Genomic DNA, 14,474 nt, shown 5'->3' with positions numbered 1-14,474 from the left:
GCTGCCATTTTACACAAATCAGATTGAATAATACAGAAGAGGCTCACAAGACCTCAATCACGACCGTGTGAACTTCCCTATAATTGCTTTGTAGCTATCACCTGGTATGGCAGTGCATAGCAAATCAAGAAGGACTATCATAGCCTGTATAAAAGCTGAGGCATGGAATGCAGCGGCCATTTTTTTGGTACATCTGAACAGTTGCAAAACGTCACAGCTCAGCAATAGAGGTAGGAAGAAAAATCCATAAAACACTGAATAAACTGTACCATTAGTGTGTGACAGCACAGCAAGTGAAGAACAGTTTCCATCCATTTATCCGTACCAATGTATAATTGAGGTCACTTTGGCATTACAAAGGCTGCTTTTGTGTTAAAGAGCTTGACAGGGGCTTGATACAGTCGTAAGAGACCTCAGAGTGTAACACACAATTGGAGGCTTTTCATCACTTTAAGCCATAAAACACTGAATAAACTGTATTGATAGTGTGTGACAGCACAGCCGTGATGAATGGTTACCATCCATTTATTTGTACCAATGTACCTTGAGGTCACTTGGGAATTACGAAGGCTGCTTTTGTGTTTAAGAGCTTGACAAAGATTGGATACAGTCCTGGGGACCTCAGAGTGTTACACACAATTGGAGGCCTTGCAGCACTTACGATTTGCTGCACATCAATTCGCTGAAAATCCTTTTTTTTTTAATGAATCAAACTGGTGAATTCAAATTACAAAATATTTGCTTCTTTTTTAGCAGTTAACACACAGCACGCTATTTTATAACTTCATTTATTTCTTTATTCCACAAGGGATAATTCAGACATCTGTTAATCCTATGAGAAGGTATAATGCCATAGTGGTGATTTAGGGGCAGAAAATGCTATGTCAGGTCCCCTTTAATTAATGATTTTGCAAAGTAAGACTTCATTAAAGATGAACTTGTCCCCAGCACCCCGTGCACCACAGTCCAATTTCTCAAACGTCTTCATTCATGTGTTGTGAGACGTTTTCAGGGTAATGAAGGCTGCGGGCTGATCCATCCTCATCTTTATGGCTGGGGACGGCATCGAGTCTGAAAGCCATGGCTACAATAAGGTCACATAGGAGACGTTTATATTGTTGAAATTAAATTACATAGAATTTTTAGCCCAAACTGTGAATACTCAGCAATTAATGTTAACCCTCCCGGTCATATATATTTCTGATCTTGACAGGGCTGTCCACCCTTCGAAACACTTTTTTCCTTACTTACTTGCATGTATTTCTGGATCTAAATCATTTTTTGCACTTGGGTTTCATTAAAAATGTTGCACCGTTTCCCTTCTATAGCCTCTGTGCTGCACTGTCCACTGCTGGCTGCAGAATGAGTTAACTGAGAATCCATCAGTGAGCTCATTCTGAGGTCTGACTGGGAATTTTTAACTCTTTTATTTGTCTTATTCTGAGCTTCTCTGAGCTGCTTTATGACCGCAGACCACATCAAAGTTGAATAAGCAGGAAAACAATAAGCCTGTAAAAGTTAAACGGTGCAAATTTTTTAATGCAACCCGATTGCAAAAATTATTAATATTTTGTCCAAAATGTATGCATTTAAGTAAAATAATATATATTGGTCCCAAAAGTTGACAACCAATAGGATGTAACCTACTTTCTTAGCAATAGCTAAGGGTCCTGAACGTACCTTAAAATTACCCAGAATTTATTGAAAAATTTTTAATGCCGAAAAACTCTCTAACCGGTTAGTATAAAATTATGATCCACAGGCAGCAGCTGCATCAAGATGATCACTCTCATCATGACGATAATACAAACAATGCTACTTCCATGCAATAAAGAAGGCAAAGGCTGTGAAGGATGTGATCAATCCTAGACACAATGGGGGTAGCCTCCATTGATCCGGTCAAATACCAAGTATCTATAGGAAGACTCCAGGGCTGTATACTGTTAGGGCATTATTAGGTATTTATGCCAGTATATAAGAAATATAAAAAATAAGCAAAAAAAATAAAAAAAAAGTTAAATCAAAAAACAATTACAAATATAAATTCAAATTTTTACAAAACTTTAACTTTACTATATCCCAAGGCACAGTTCCAAATTTGGCATCATCACAATAAAAACTTGTATAATGAATGTGTGACATTATTTAATGCATAACCCCACCTGTACTTAAAGAGGACCTTTCAAAAAGTTTCAAAAGTGACCAGTTTTTCATGCTTATTCACACTTTTCTGCTCAGCATTTTGTTCTTCTGGGGCTTTGTATTTAGCGCAAATTTTTATGATCTGTACCTAGAGGGCGTGGCTGATGGGATCTTCGGGGGCGTGTCTTTAGCCTGCTTTGCATTATTATCCTGTGAGCCACGCCCCCCCCCATGAAAAGACTATAAAAATGAAAAACACGAGGAACACACTTCGAGCCAAAGTCCAATTATTAGTGGAAATAACAATATTTTATTATTTATTAATACAAGGAAGAGTGTGAATCACAGATACAGGGATAAGTTAAAAAAAAATTGCGGTAGAGCGGCACCAAAAAAGGAGAGTGCAATACAATGGTAAATGACAGAAAAATTACATAATTGGTCTAATATCAATTAATATCCAAAATAGCATTTTGAATAAATTTACATAAAAAAATAGTAATTATTAAAGTGCAAGTGCCTAAAGATATACGTGTCAAAACTGCCACTATAGACTATCATAACACCTGAGAGTATGCATGAAAATGCTAGTAAGTTACACCAATATGAAGGGGGCTATATAGATTAGTAGCAGACTCTATGGGCATAATAGCTGTACAAGATACCATTAAAGTACTGAGAAAAGTAATTCTCACTGCTTACTGCTATATGTTGAGGCATAGAGATTGCATCCAGATGGATCACTAGAATAGAAGAATTCAATCAAGCGGCTAATACATCCTTACTGCATAATATGTACTTATGTCAGTTGCACGTGCTAACACACTCCTCAATGGCGCTCACCCAGACGCGCGTTTCGGCACAGCTGCCTTCGTCAGGCCCTATATCTCTGGATCTGTCTGGTGGATTTAAAATAAGCAAAAAATGAAATATTCAGGTGAACATTGGGAATAAAATAAGAACCAAAACTACCCACTTTTGACTTGGTGACAGGTCCTTCTCAAAGTACAGCTCATCCCACACAAAAAAAAGTCTTGTATGGAAGTAAAAAAAAAAGTTAAAGAGAAGTAATATCCTATTTTAGAATTGCATCATGTTCATTGGTGTTTTCAATTAAAGGCAGGTCGGTGCATTCCTAAGAAATGATTTCACGTGCCGTATCACTAGGAGCATAGCCAAGACCCAGGCAGTGAGTCGTGTGCCCTGGAAGCTGTGTGCCAGGGGATCCCAAGAAGTCATTTTGACTAGGTTCTGGAAAGCATAGATATGGCTATGCACATCAGATCATGTGGTAAGGCTAGCCTTCACAATGACTTTGGGTAACAAGCCTATAATCTGCAGTAACCCTCTTCCACCATACCGCTGCACGACCAGCTCTACCCTCACCTACTGTATCCTCACCCATCCCTTGTGGACTGTGAGCCCTCGCGGGCAGGGTCCACTATCCTCCTGTACCGGTCGGTGACTTGCTTTTGTTCACATTATTGTACTTGTTGTTTGCTATATATACCCCTTTTAAACATGTACAGCGCCATGAAATTATTGGCGCTATAATAATAAATAATAGTAATAATTTAGGTCACAATTAGCCTTGGCTTAGTAGCTTCCATTCAGACACAGAGTACACAAATCATAGAGGCACCATATGGCTTCTATGGACATCAGGAGAGAAAGAGGACCCAGCACTTGTTTGTTCCTACTTGGTGGCAAGAATGCGTATGAGACTTCATGAAAACAAGATGGTTAGTAATTGATCCATAGAACATGGAATGTCCTCCTCTCTGGGCTTCTATAACCCACTACCCCAATGAAGAGGACATTTTTTGTATGGGGCCTCTAGACAGATGGTCCAGCCCTCCTTTGTTCCTACTGAGTAGCAAGAACCAAGACAGAAGTTGGTTAGAAGAAGATGGTGGGCTATTGACACATGGAACGGAAACCAGGTCCTCCTGTCCTGAAATCATCATAAAAGAGGGCACAGTTTGGTATGAAGCCCCAGTAGAAAGACAGAGAGGGTCCTGTCATTTTTTGTTCCGTCAGGGTGGCAAGATCAGTACAGGACTTGGTTAAAACTTGATGGTGGGTAACTGACCCATAGGAACAAGTCTTTCTATCTTGGCTGTTAGAACCACATGCCATAATGGAGGTCATATTTTGATGGCGAATCTATGGAAAAAGAGGAGGTCCAACTTTTCTTTTTTCTTACAGTTTGGTAAGAACCAGTACAGGACATCCTTAAAACAAGACAAACAAGTGTGTAACTGAGCTATAGGTCATGGAACAGAGGCTATGTCCTTCTCTCCTGGCAGGTATAACCCAACTCCAGAATGGAGGGCCATTTTGCTATGGTAGACAGGAGAAAGAGAAGGTCTGACCCTTCTTTGTTCCTTCTGGGTGGTAATAACTAGTACAGAACTTCTTTAAAACAAGATGGTGGGTAATCAATGCATAGGACACGGAACAGACTCCAGGTCCACTGTCCTGGGTGTTATAATGCGCTATCACAATAAAAAAAAACATTTTGTTATGGGACCCCAGGAGAAAGAAACAAGCCCTGCTTTGTTCCCACTTAGTGGAAAGAACCAGTACCCAACTTCCTTAAAACAAGATGGTAAGTAATTGATGCATAAGACATGGAACAGATACCAGCTCCTTTTTACTGGCTGTTATAACCCAACACGAGAATATAGAGCTCTTTGTTCTATGGGATCCAGGAGAAAGTGTGGGCCCAGCCTTCTTTGTTCCTACTCGATGTCAAGAACCAGTACAAGTAATTGACCCATAAGTAATGGAAGAGATACCAGGTCTTTCTGTCCTGGCTGTTATAACCCAGCACAATAATGGGAGCCCTATTTTACTACGGGGCCAACTATCTATATTTCTATGTTCCCCACTGTATGTATATTTTTTCTACAATTAGCATTTCATTGCAAGATGTATTAGCAGCTCATATATTCCAGTTTCTCGGAGACTAATGATTTTAAATATGTATCCAGCCGCTATTAAAGCTTAATAATTGTAACAAACTTTCGGCACTTAGCACTTCGAGAGAGAAAAAAAAACTCTATGGACATTTCATTTCTTGAGTCCATTAAAATGCTCCGCTATTTAATTTAATCTGCCTAATTATGCAAAACTTGCAGCCTCTCGTGTCATTAGCTAACATTATGTAACGCGGGAAAGAGGACAGTTGCTTTTTTTTTCCTGCCCGTGTTAAATGATATAAATATACAGCAAAACTGTGCATTACTCCAAAAAACAAAACTGTTTGAAATGCAAATTAAAACATTGTTCATATCATTAAAATAAATTGGACTGCCAAAGAAGAGAGGATTATTTTATTTTATTTTTTTTGCAAAAGTTTGCATCCGCTAAAATTAAAGGCTATAACATTAATTACAGTTCATCATAATAAACACTTTTCATGGACTGTTACAACTGAGGATTATTTTAAAGGGGCAGTAATATGTCTACATATGTCTATGTCTACAAGGAGCCAAAAGCATCAATTATCCAATCCATTTGATCGGTGATCAATGTTGGATCGGTAAGGGCGTGACTCCCACCGATCGAGACATAAGGGCAGGAACTCCCACCGATAGAGACATAGAGCTGCTACTAGGAGGAGCTTGAATGGAGAGGCGGTCTAGATTGCACTCTACCACCTCATTCAAACTATGATAGAAATAGCCAAAATGGGGTTAAAAAGAGCACTCTGCCCTCTTCCAAAAAATATATGACCAGGTGTATGTTATATGGATTTATAGTAGTGTGACCAAGTTAGTTAAAAAAAAAAAGAATAAGAATGGTAGAAAATAAAAAATAAAGCTTATACTCACCTTCCGATGTCCTCCCGGTGTTTTCTCCGCTGCATCCAGTGTCTTGGGAGGCTCGCGGTGGTGTGAAGGACCTGCGGTGACGTCATTGAGTCATGTGACAGGTCACATGACTCAATGACATCATGGCAGGTCCTTCAAAACACCGCGACCCATACAGCAGACCAGACGGAGGGGAGAAAACACCGGGAGGACATCAGAAGGTAAGTATAATCTTTATTTTTTATTTTAAATTCTTTTTTTACAGGTTCTATCGTACCCGGGTCTGGAGGAGAGTCTTCTCTCCTCCAGACCTGGGTACCATCCGCACATTGAACCGTGTGATATCCACATGTACAGATGTAGTCATGCGGATGTCAAGCGGTCAAATGCAAGTCAATGGCGGCGATTACGCTGCGTGTCTGCAAAATTAATGGACTTGCTGCGTATTTTTCCGCAATGATAATCCGCAGCGGAAATTTCCACATGCGGATTATCATTGGGGACCATGGGGCACAAAATTCCGTGGCAAAAACGCTTGAAAAACGCATAGTGGGCACACAGCCTTAGGTTCTACAAAATATCTACTAGATTTTTTTGTTTTGTTTTTTCCTACTAAGATCAATTCTTTTTTTTTCAACTGATTTGGCTTTTATCCTAAGTCATATTGCAAGACTCGTTAAAAGGTCGATAGTGACTTGTAGGATTGCTGCTTCCAACAGGTGGTGCTATAGAGTTCAAGTCCTCTTCCTCTCTGAAGAGGTAATTTGCATAACACAGTACAAACATTTTTTCCTTGAGGTGCTACATGGAATGGGCAATACTTTTGGAATCTACTCTGAAAAGTTATGCACAATGCTGCTGGTGAGATGATGGGTCATGGTGGAGTCAGCAGCACCCTAAGCATCTCCACACCTGACCTAGTCAAACTCCTAATAGCATATGAAGTATTAGTACAGGTCAGAAGTTCATAGAGGGCACAGGCAGGCTGAGAAGGAGGAGGAGGCTGTGCTTCAGAGAGAAATATCTGCATCATAGTTAGCCAGCAAGTGGGAATGAGTAACACTCACAAGTAAGGTCCATTACCCCAGGGCTCAGTGACATCCGCAGAGAAGCATGAAGAATATAAAGTACTCTCAGGTGGAAGAGTCTAGCACATCTTCTGTTATTAGTGAGGCAAGCTATAGCGCAACAGAGAAGCACATAAAGACTCATTCCTGACTGTGATGAATGCATCTACCAGGCAAGTTAGGGATTAGCTGTCAAATAGGGGTGAGGAATCACTATTTTCTCTGGCTCTGCTTTCTTCATCTCGGTCTGCTGCCCTCTGTTGTGCTCCACATCTGTTTTTGCGGGTTGCCCAGCGAGGCACAGTGATTTCATCTCCATTATCCTATTTCAGGCCCATTAGGACACACACATGGTGTCTTAGGATTGAAATTGAAGACTTTAGTTTGCTGTTCTCCACCTTCTGCGCACAACTCTGCTGTAACTTGCTTCATTCGCAGCTGACTTCCACTTCATCCGTCCTGCTGCTCTCTCGCTCCCCACATGCCATCCTGCCAGGTGCATCAACGTCCGGTTCCGTGTACATCTTCAGACCTGAGGACCAGTGGGTCGACTTCAAGAGGTGAGCCTCACAGTATTATGCCAGAGACGGCTAGGAGACTGGTGCAAAGTACCAGACAAAACTACAGTAGCTTTGAGAGAGAAGTGACCGTCAGATGGGTTGCGAGTGGACAGCACTGTGAGTGTGTGCTGCACTACTAAGAAAATGACACACAGCCTATAGCAAAGTCAGGGATCTATAACTGATTCTTATTGCACTGTCTGTGGCTAACAATTTTTGTACATAGACTGGCAGTGTTATATGGGCATGTGTGGCTGGCACACAGATGTCGCTCAAAAAAAGCCAAAATTAATTTACAAACTTTTTCTCACTGAAATGCGTCAGCTCAGCACGCCCGAGTAAATGTTTATGGTGCGGGGTAAGCAAGGTGTGACAGATAATGACAGTGATGGATGCGGTAGATGGGGTAAAGCAGACAGATTATTCCGATGCTCACCTGCAGGCCATGTAGACAACGAAGATCGCGGTAAAGAAGGAACATTATTATAGTGCACAACAGCATTATAAATCCTAAATTAAAGAACAGTTAACCTCATTTAAAAGCACATCTCCGAGCGAATCATCCTCATCAGTGCAAGACGGAGGAAATCTGCAGAAAATTCATTCCAGCATATACTCTCAGTCAGGGCCGGCGTCAGCACCCGGCGCACCCGGGCAAATGCCGGGGCCCTGAGCAGGCAGAGGGGCCCACTGGCGGTCGCGCACCCCGCTGGGCTATGGGCGGAGGAGAGCGGTGTCAGCGCCCGCCCTTCTCCGCCGCTTGCTCAGGGCCCCGGCAGCTGGATACTTACCTCTCCCCGTGCCTCCGCAGATCAGCTGTCTTCCTGGTGCGCGCTCCCTGTGACGTCTTAGGTCAGAGGGCGCGGTGACGTCTTTACACCGCGCCCTACCCTGAGCCGTCACAGGGAGCGCTGAGCGGGAAGACACCGACAACGCTGCAGCAGCGGGCAGCAGGTAGCAGGTGAGGAGAAGGGAGGTGAGTATTTGATTTTTTTTTTTTTAATGTATGGAGGCATGGGGCAGTATAAAGAGAAGGGGGGGGCATCCTGCATGGGGCATTATATAGAGGGGGGGGCATCCTGCATGGGGCAGTATAAAGAGAAGGGGGGGGCATCCTGCATGGGGCATTATATAGAGGGGGGGTGACATCCTGCATGGGGCATTATAAGGTGGGGAACAGCCTGCATGGAGCATTATAAGGGGGGGCAGCCTGTATGGGGCATTATGTGGGGGGGTAACAGCCTGCATGGAGCATTAAAAGGGGGGGGGCCTGTATCGGGCATTATGTGGGGGGGAACAGCCTGCATGGAGCATTATAGGGGGGGGCATCCTGCATGGGGCATTATAAAGAGGGGGGGCATCCTGCATGGGGCATTATAAAGAGGGGGGGGACATCCTGCATGGGGCATTATATAGAGGGGGGGTGACATCCTGCATGGGGCATTATAAGGTGGGGAACAGCCTGCATGGAGCATTATAAGGGGGGGCAGCCTGTATGGGGCATTATGTGGGGGGGTAACAGCCTGCATGGAGCATTAAAAGGGGGGGGGCCTGTATGGGGCATTATGTGGGGGGGAACAGCCTGCATGGAGCATTATAAGGGGGGGGCATCCTGCATGGGGCATTATAAAGAGGGGGGGGCATCCTGCATGGGGCATTATAAAGAGGGGGGGGACATCCTGCATGGGGCATTATAAGGTGGGGAACAGCCTGCATGGGGCATTATAAAGGGGGGGGCAGCCTGCATAGTGCATTATGTGGGGGGGAACAGCCTGCATGGAGCATTATAAGGGGGGCAGCCTGTATGGGGCATTATGTGGGGGGTAACAGCCTGCATGGAGCATTAAAAGGGGGGAGCCTGTATGGGGCATTATGTGGGGGGTAACAGCCTGCATGGAGCATTATAAGGGGGGGACAGCCTGTATGGGGCATTATGTGGGGGGTAACAGCCTGCATGCAGCATTATATGGGGGCCAGTATCCTGTATGGAGAGTTATAAGGGGACCGGTATCCTGTATGGAGCGTTATAAGGGGACCGGTATCCTGTATGGAGCGTTATATGGGGGCCAGTATCCTGTATGGAGCTTTATAAGGGGACCAGTATCCTGTATGGAGCGTTATATGGGGGCCAGTATTCCGTATGGAGCCTTTTATGGGGGCCAGTATTCCGTATGGAGCCTTATATGGAGGCCAGTATTCCGTATGGAGCCTTATATGGGGGCCAGTATTCCGTATGGGGCATAATATGGGGGCCAGTATTCCGTATGGAGCCTTATATGGGGGCCAGTATTCCGTATGGAGCCTTATTTGGGAGGCCAGTATTCCGTATGGAGTCTTATATGGAGGCCAGTATTCCGTATGGGGCCTTATATGGGGGCCAGTATTCCGTATGGGGCCTTATATGGGGGCCAGTATTCCGTATGGAGCCTTACATGGGGGCCAGTATTCCATATGGAGCCTTATATGGGGGCCAGTATTCCGTATGAAGCGTTATATGGGGGCCAGTATTCCGTATGGAGCCTTATATGGGGGCCAGTATTCCGTATGGAGCCTTATATGGGGGCCAGTATTCCGTATGGAGCCTTATATGGGGGCCAGTATTCCGCATGGGGCCTTATATGGGGGCCAGTATTCCGTATGGGGCCTTATATGGGGGCCAGTATTCTGTGTGGAGCGATTCACCGGTTTCTGAGCTATTGTGGAATTTACAATAGATATCGCTCATGTAATGTAAGAAGTGAAATCTTTGCATTGTACTATATATATATTTCTCTGCGGTATCTCTGCATCATAAATCGTGGTATGTGTTAAAGGGGCCCACTGAGACTCTTTCGCCCGGGGCCCAGAAAAACCTGGAGCCGGCCCTGCTCTCAGTTATGAAATGTCTGCTCAATATATGATCAAGAGAAGAGTTCACAGGGCCACATAACAAAATTTGGAATGAGGACCCATCCTTATCTCTGTAAGAAAGTGAATAAAGAGACTAAGGGTGAATTTATAAGGCAGTCTCTTACTACTCCTAAACCTATGGTTCGCTGGAGTATGGTGCGCCTCTTAATAAGTCTGGCGGATCTTTGGGCTGCTTGTAATCCAGAAATTGAAATCTGAGCTGGAGTGGATTTCAGCTACAATGTACTCCAGTTTTCTGGCGTGCAATATAGTAAATTAGTAGGTTTTTTAGAAAAGAGACAGGTTTTAGAAGTCTTTAAATTTTAGAGATAAATTTTGCGGAAATAACAAGTGCGGTAAATTTTGACCCAAGAAAATTGGTGTAGAGGGATTGATAGGTTTCCCTCTAAATGTATTCCAACTCAGACCCTATAACAAATTCAAACCCCCTCAGACCATTTAATAAATTCAACCTCCCGGATAAGATCTCAAAATAATTGCAGACCCCAAAGTGTTTTCAGACTTCATACCAGACTTGGCTGTTAGTGTCCATACCTTGCTACCTCGGTGTGCTGTACTATTTCCTCCGGGGCATGGCCAGGCATAATGTCCTAACACAAACCTTAAAAAATTGAATTTGACACTGCTGTTCTTCTTGTAGATAAAGCAAAGTGATAGTCAACCAATCACCTGTTCGTCTCCTTGCTATGAACTAACCTTTGGCCAGTGCTTATGACATGCACACAGCTGCACAGGGCACAGTCCATGGCCTCTTCTGTGCCACAAACCAGCATCTTTGTTTCTCTTCCTGATAACAATTTAAAATGATCTACATAGCTATAGCTTCAGAACTTTCAAATGGAACATGAAAACCCATTTTTTCATGAAAGCTACAGCCTGCAATGACCCAGCTGCCTCCTCACTACCACCAGAGCTGCCGCCTCTCCAACACCAGAGCTGCCTCCTCACCACCTCCACTGGAGCTGCCACCTCAAAACCACCAGAGCTGCCGCCTCACCAACACCAGAGCTGCCGCCTCAAAACCACCAGAGCTGCCGCCTCACCACCACCAGAGCTGCCGCCTCACCACCACCACTGATGCAGCCACCTCACCACCACCAGAGCTGCCACCTGATCACCACCAGAGCTGCCGCCTCACCAAGACCAGAGCTGCCTCCTCACCACCACCACCGGAGCTGCCACCTCATCACCACCAGAGCTGCTGCCTCACCATCACCAGAGCTGCCTCACCATCACCAGAGCTGCCTCCTCACCACCACCACCGGAGCTGCCACCTCATCACCACCAGAGCTGCTGCCTCACCACCACTAGAGCTGCCGCCTCGCCACCACTGAAGCTGCCGCATCACCACCACCGGAGCTGCCGCCTCACCACCACTGGAGTGCCACCTCACCACCACAGGAGCTGCCGCCTCACCACTAATAGAGCTGCCACCTCACCACCACTGGAGCTGCTGCCTCACCACCACTAGAGCTGCCGCCTCACCACCACTGGAGCTGCTGCCTCACCACCACTGGAGCTGCTGCCTCACCGCTACCAGAGCTGCCACCTCACCACCACTGGAGCTGCCGCAACCCCCCAAACTTCTGTCTCCTTCCCCATCATCCTGTGGAATGTAATCCCATGAAGGCAGGGTCCTTTCCCCTCTGTACCAGTCTGTCACTGTTATTTTGTTCATTGTATTTATATTTGTGTTTTGTATGTAACCCCTTCTCATGTACAGCACCAGGAACAATGGTGCTAAAAAAATAAATAATAATAATAATAATGATGTGATGTCTGTATATGAGATTATAGGATATAACCAGAGCTAAAACTTACTAACAATTATAACTGAAATTACACTTTTAATAAAGACTACTATACACGACTCTGGTAGAGCACCCATACTCTGGAACGCTTCAACAGATCCCCCTGATTCTGAGATTGTTTTTTCGTGACATATTGTACTTCATGATAGTGGTAACATTTCTTCGATGTCACTTGCGTTTATTTGTGAAAAAATCTGAAATTTGGCGAAAATTTTGAAATTTTCAAAATGTGAATTTTTATGCCCTTAAATCAGAGAAATATGTTACCCAAAATAGTTAATAAGTAACATTTCCCACAGGTCTACTTTACATCAGCACAATTTTGGAACCAAATTTTTTTTTTTTATTAGAGAGCAATAAGGGTTAAAAGTTGACCAGCGATTTCTCATTTTTACAACAAAATTTACAAAACCATTTTTTTAGGGACCACATCACATTTGAAGTCACTTTGAGGGGTCTTTATGACAGAAAATACCCAAAAGTGACACCATTCTAAAAACTGCACCCCTCAAGGTGCTCAAAACCATATTCAAGAAGTTTATTAACCCTTCACGTGCTTCACAGGAATTTTTGGAAAATGGAAGAAAAAAATTAAAATGTAACTTTTTTCACAAAAATGTTACTTTAGACCCCAATTTTTTTATTTTTGCAAGGGTAACAGGAAAGAATGGATCCTAAAATTTGTTGTGCAATTTCTCCTGAGCACACCAATACCCCATATGTGGTGGCAAACCACTCTTTGGGCACACAGCAAGGTTTAGAAGGGAAGGAGCGCCATTTGACTTTTTCAATGTAAAATTTGCTTGAATAATTAGCGGATACCATGTTGCGTTTGGGGAGCCCCTGATGTGCCTAAACAGTGGAAACGCCCAAGAAGTGACCCCATTTTGGAAACTGGACCCCTCAGGGAAACTTATCTAGGTGTGTGGTGAGCACCCTGAACCCCCAAGTGCTTCACAGAAGTTTATAGCATTGAGCCGTAAAAATAAAATTTTCACATTTTTCCCAAAAAAATGTTTTTCAGCCCCCAATTTTGCATTTTCATAAGGGTAACAGGAGAAATTGCGCCATACCATTTATTGTGCAATTTCTCCCCCCACAAGTGATCCCATTTTGGAAACTAGACCCCTCAAGGATTTTATGAAGGGATATAGTGAACATTTTGAACCCAGAGGTACGACACAGAAATTGATAACATTAGGTCATCATATTGAATAAGTTGTCATTAGTCTTGTGAGCAAGTGCTCGCTACTTTAGTTTGCATCGGGTACTCAGGTATGCACAATGTATCGCGGGTGCTTCAGTGACATGCTCGAGTCCCCGCCCGCATGTTTCACGGTTGTTAGACACCCAAAAAGAAACATGTGGGCATTGCTCGTGCATGGCAGGCAATCCTCGGCAGGTTTTTTTGGCTGCGAAGCATATGGGGCGGAGACTCGAGCATGTCACTCGAGCACCCGCGATACTCTGTGCATACCCAAGCACCCGATGCAAACACAAGTAGCGAGCACTTGCGCTCAACACTAGTCGCCATATCGTCACTTTTTTTTTTTTACTTTTGAAAAAATCCCAACCCCAACACAACCCTAAGCCTAGCACAACCCTAACCCCAGCACAACCATAACCCTAACCCTAGCACAACCCTAACCCTAGCACAACCCAGACCCTAGCACCACCCTAACCCTAGCACAACCCAGACCCTAGCACAACCCTAACCCTAGCACAACCCTAACCCTATCACAACCTTAACTCTAGCACAACCCTAACCATAGCACAACCCTAACCCTAGCACAACCCTAACCCTATCACGACCCTAACTCTAGCACAACCCTAACTCTAGCACAACCCTAACCCTAAAGTTTATTTTTTACACCTTTCCTCGTACCATTATAAGTGACTAGACGACGTTATTCTTCGGGTCGGTGTGATTACAGCGATACCAGATTCATATCGGGTTTTTATGATTGACCGCTGTCACACACTAAAAGACGCTTTTTTTTGAAAAGACTAGTTTTTGCATCACCATATTTTGAGAGCTTTAATTTTTCCATATTTCAGTCGACAGAGTCATGTGACGGCTTGTCTTTTGCGGGACGAGTTGGCTTTTTTAATGGTACCATTTTCAGGCACATGACATGACAATATAGTTTTATTTTTTGGGAATTA

General features: G+C 43.9%; 1 long non-coding RNA gene across 1 annotated transcript in view; it reads right to left on the bottom strand.

Annotated features, from left to right (window-relative positions):
* Positions 1-853: 853 nt before the first annotated feature.
* The window catches only part of LOC141264521 (uncharacterized), a 96,607-nt gene continuing 82,986 nt past the window's right edge, over positions 854-14,474 (bottom strand). The window contains exon 3 of the long non-coding RNA XR_012319987.1: positions 854-1,084. This is a non-coding gene — a long non-coding RNA (uncharacterized lncRNA). The remainder of the gene's footprint in view (positions 1,085-14,474) is intronic.

The sequence above is a fragment of the Phyllobates terribilis genome, unplaced genomic scaffold, assembly GCF_046119375.1.
Source record: "Phyllobates terribilis strain yellow unplaced genomic scaffold, ASM4611937v1 Scaffold_4__5_contigs__length_816908805, whole genome shotgun sequence".
NCBI lineage: Eukaryota > Metazoa > Chordata > Amphibia > Anura > Dendrobatidae > Phyllobates > Phyllobates terribilis.
Note: the sequence above shows the minus strand (reverse complement) of the source record. Positions and strands in the feature narration are given on the sequence as shown.